Genomic DNA, 5,226 nt, shown 5'->3' on the forward strand with positions numbered 1-5,226 from the left:
AAGCTTGCTTAGAAAGTGTGTTTGAGGACCAGTAGCACTGGCAGCTCTAGGAAGCTTGTAAAAAAGGCAGAATCTCAGACCTCCATCCCATATCTAATGAATCAGAATCTGCAACCAACCATCCCCAGGTGATTCATACATACATGAAAATCTGAGAAACACTGGTAAAAGAACATACAAAGTTTGTTGTTGGGGCACTATCCTTCTGAAGGACTCTATACCAAAAAGGGCTTTGTGGTTATATAAGTTTGGGGAAAGCTCCATGTGATAACCTATATGATAACTATTCTTGGAGATTAAAGAGCAAATGAAGCCCAAAGTTAGTAGAAAGAAGGAAATAATAAAGATCAGAGCAGAAATAAATGAAATAGAGACTAAGAAGATAATAGAAAATGTCAATGAACCTAAGAGCTGGTTCTTTGAAAAGATAAACAAAATTGACAAAACTTTAGCTAGACTCACCAAGAAAAGAGAGGAAATAAGATCGGAAATGAAAGAGAAAATGCTACAACTCATACCACAGAAATACAAAGGATCATAAGAAGCTATTATGAAAAACTGTATGCCAACAAATTGGACAACCTAGAAGAAATGGATAAATTCCTAGAAACATAACCTTCCAAGTCTGAATCATGAAGAAACAGAAAATCTGAACAGGTCAATTAATAGTAAGGAGATTGAATCAGTAATTTAAGAACTCCCTACAAACAAAAGTCCAAGACCAGACAGCTTTACTAGTGAATTTTACTAAACATTCAAAGATAAATTAATACCAATCTTCTCAAACTCCTTAAAAAAATAGAAGAGGAAGGAACAATTCCAAGCTCATTTTATGAGACCAGCATTATCCTAATACCAAAACCAGACAAACATACCACAAGGGAAGAAAATTGTAGGCCAATATCCCTGATGAACATATATACAGATAATCCTCAATAAAATATTAGCAAACCAAATTCAACAATACCTTAAAAGGATCAAATGCCATGATAAAGTAGGATATATTCTAGGGATTCAAAAATGGTTCAAGATCTACAAATCAATCAATGTGATACACAACATTAACAAAATGAAGGTAAGGTAAGAAGAATCATATAACCATTTCAATAGATGCAGAAAAGGCATTTGATGAACATCCGTTTATGATAAAAACTCTCAACAAAGTGGGTATTGAGGAAATATCCCTTAACATAATAAAGGCCATATACAACAAGCCCACAGCTAATATTATACTCAATGAGGAAAAGCTGAAAGCTTTTCCTTGAAGATTAGAAACAAGACCAAGATGCCCGATTTTACCACTTTCATTTAATATAGTATTGGAAGTCCTAGCCAGAGCAGTTAGGCAAGAAAAAGAAATAAAAGGCATCCCAACTGGAAAGGAGGAAGTAAAACTGTCACTATTTGCAGATGACATGATACTATATTTAGAAAACCCTGAAGACTCCACCCAAAAACTGTGAAAACTAATAAATGAATTTGGTAAAGTTGCAGGATACAAAACCAATGTATAGAAATCTGTTGCATTTCTACCCACTAATAATGAACTATCAGAAAGACAAATTAAGAAAATCCCATTTACAGTTTCATCAAAGAGAATGAAATATTGTTCCATCAGATGGGCCAGAGACACTTCTGGAAGCAACAGCACAGTGACTTCCCAAGGAGAACCCCAAGTCCAGTTCAAACTTGTATTGGTTAGTAATGGTGGTACTGGAAAAACTACATTTGTGAAATGTCATCTGACTGGTGAACGTGAGAAGTACATAGCTACCTTGGGTTTTGAGGTCCATCCCCTTGTGTTCCATACCAACAGAGGACCTATTAAGTTCAATGTATGGGAAACGGCTGGTCAGGAGAAATTTGGTGGGCTGAGAGATGGCTATCACATCCCGGCCCAGTGTGCCATTACAACGTTTGATGTACCATCAAGGGTTACTTACAAGAATGTGCATCACCGGCATAGAGATCTGGCTCAAGTATGTGAGAACAACCCCACTGTGCTGTGTGGCAACAAAGTGGACATTAAGGACAGGAAAATTAAGACAAAATCTATTGTCTTCTGCTGAAAGAAGAACCTTCAGTACTATGACATTTCTGCCAAAAGTAACTACAACTTTGAAGAGCCCTTCCTGTGGCTTGCTAGAAAACTAATTGGAGATGCTAACTTGGAGTTTGTCGCCACGCCTTCTCCTGCCCCACTGGAGGTTGTTGTGGACCCAGCTTTGGCAGCACAGAGTATGAGCAGGATCTAGAGGTCGCTTAGACAACTGCTCTTCCAGATGAGGATGATGACCTGCGAGAAAGTGCAGCTAGAGCCCAGCGTCAGAAGTTGGGTTTTATAGGAAACTGTCCCATGGTGTCAGTGTTGCAACGGGTTTGCCACTTTATTTTATAGCTGAGCAGAACATGTGTCTGATCTTTGGGATGCTGAAAGAAATGAATGGGCTTCGGAGTGAATGTAGCAGTTGGAAAAGTACTTTCCTTTTTTGGACCTGCATATTTAGCTGTTTTGGAATGCAGTTGGAATGCACCCCCACTGTGCTTTGAAGCATTGTCTACAATAGCCAAAACATGGAGACAACCTAAGTGTTTATTGATGGATGAAGGGATAAAGAAAATGTGGCCTATATACATCATGGAATATTATTCAGCTGTAAAAAAGAATGAAATCTTGCCATTTGTGGATGGAACTTGAGGACATTATGCTAAATGAAATAAGTCAGACAGAAAAAGACAAATACTATATGATCTCAGTTAGATGTAGAATCTAATAAAATGCCCCAAACAAACACAAATCCAAGCTCATAAATATAGAGAACAGATTGTGGTTGCCGAAGGTGAGGGGTGTCTGATAGGCAAAATGGGTAAACGGAGTGAAAAGGTACAAACTTTCAGTTATAAAATAAATAAGTCCCGGGGAGATAATGTACAGCATGGTAACCATAGTGAATACTACTCTATTGCAAGTTCCTAAGAGAGTAAATCTTAAAATTTCTCATCGCAAGGAAAAAAGGTCTGTAACTATGTGTGGTGATGGATGTTGACTTACTTGTGATTGTTCGCAGTATAGACAAAGAGCAAGTCATGTTGCACACCTGAATCTAATGTTAACAAAACAAAACCCCTACAATTCGCATTAGCCTATTAAAGCTCTGAGGAGTTCTTTAGTGATGGAATCTGTCTGATTTTGCTTAAAAGAACATTTTCAGAATGTATTTTGTCATGAGGTAGTGGGTTAGTTGTGTTCCTCTGAAGGATATGTTGAAGTTCTGACCCCCAGTACCTTATTTGGAAATAAGGTTTTGCAGATGTAATCAAGTTAAGATGAGGCATTGCTGTATTGGGGTGGGTGCTATATCCAATGAATGGTGTCTTTATAAGAGTAAGAAGAGGGAGGCTTCAAGAAAGACACACACAGAGAAGAAGGCTGTGTAATGACAGAGGCAGAGATTGGGGTGACACAGCTACAAGCCTAGAGAAGCTAAGAATTATTGGCAACCACTAGAAGCTTGGAAGAGGCAAGGAAGGATTCTTTCCTAAGCCTTCAGAGGGACCATGGTCTTGCCAACACCTTAATTTTGGACTTCTAGCCTCCAGAACTGTGAAAGAATAAATTGTTTTAAGCCATCCAGTTTGTGGTAATTTATTATTGCCCCCCTAGAAAACTAATAATGTGCGAATCTTTAAAACAAATAACACTAATTAACATTCTGAGAGTCACTAGATTGGAAAATAGTGGCTTAGAACATACATGGAGGTGCCAGTGGTATGCACATGTGCAGGGGTCAAACAGGCTTTGGAAATTGGGTATAAATTTCAAGAGAGGATCAGGATAGATGAGACACATTTGCGAGTAAAGTGTACAGTGGGAAGTTTAAGCCTAGGGAATGCATGGAGTTGCTCAGGAAGAGCATTTAAACAAAAAACCCTGGGAGAATAGCTGTAATTGAAGGAAAACTGAAAAAGAGCAAGAGAATGGGCATTTAGGAGCCATAGCAGAAGAAATATAAAGTGAAAAGATACATGCATCCCTATGTTTATTGCAGCATTATTTACAATAGCCAAATATGGAAGCAACCCAAACGTCCATCGATAGGTGAATGGATACAGAAGATGGTTAACAGAGGGGAAATGGTAGGGGGATGGATGAAATAGATCAAGGGGATTAAAAGCACACTTATCTCAATGAGCACTGAGTAATGTATAGAATTGCTGAATCAAATTGTACACCTAAAACTAATATAACCTGTATGTTAATTATACTTCAATCATAAAAAGGGAAATTGTGATAATAGGAAAAAAAAGACAGGAAGAAAGCCTTTTAATTTAGCAATTAGGAAGTCAGTAGTGATCTTTGAGAAAACAGTCTGATCAACTAGAGGTAGAAGCAAGCTTGCCATGGATCGAGGAATGAATGAGAGGGCCTTCAGTTAAAGAAGTCAAGGTAAAAGCATTTTGTTACCAAGCCTCCTTGAAACCTTGAAAAAGGTTTTGGAAAAACATTTTCTGGAAAAAATGAAAAAAAAAAAAGGGAAGACAAAAACGCCAAATTTGATGAAACAGAGAAACTTCACTATGAACAAAATCTGGCCAATTCTGAGAAATTGAGACTAACACTAAGTAAGGGTGGAGACTGAGAACCCAGAAACTGCCTCAGGTTTTAGCAGAGTCAGAATTTTCAAAAAGTACATGTTACAGTCTTCAGGTCCAAAGGATCCTTCATTCAGTTTCCTGGGATCTAGAGAAATGTGGCCAGAGAAGTGGGCATGTCCATACGCAGACCCAGTTGTCAACCGCGGGAGTGGGTGGGGCGGGGCTGAAGGGGAGCCATGTGGAGGCTCCCCCTGTATCGTGTGCAGGACACGCTAGCCTCCTAGCTAACGGGGTGTGCAGTAGGAGGATGGAGGAGAGACAAAACTGTGCTTGCCAGACCGCAACACAAATCAACATCCTAACTGAAGAGAAAGGAGGAGAAATGTGCATTCAGGGCCGAGGGCACGATTGGTGAGGAGGTTTTTGAGATAATACACTACATGTAAAGCTCTGGATGGCCCTTCTTCACAGAAGTCTTCAAGCAAATGATGGCCTCAGATAGAATTACCCTAAGAAATGTGAATAACTACCAGAAAGGAACACATTAGGCCATATGCATGTGAATAAGAGGAAAGAGTAAGCACATGTCAGATAACATTTGTTCTATGAATTTGACAAGGAATTTTATTT

The 5,226-nt window shown here is 38.8% G+C and overlaps 1 pseudogene; it reads left to right on the plus strand.

The window, feature by feature from the left end:
* The first annotated feature begins 1,598 nt into the window (after positions 1 to 1,598).
* LOC110580639 lies at positions 1,599 to 2,398 on the plus strand (annotated as a pseudogene).
* The last annotated feature ends 2,828 nt before the right edge of the window (positions 2,399 to 5,226 follow it).

This window comes from Neomonachus schauinslandi, chromosome 4 (assembly GCF_002201575.2).
Source record: "Neomonachus schauinslandi chromosome 4, ASM220157v2, whole genome shotgun sequence".
Taxonomy (NCBI): domain Eukaryota; kingdom Metazoa; phylum Chordata; class Mammalia; order Carnivora; family Phocidae; genus Neomonachus; species Neomonachus schauinslandi.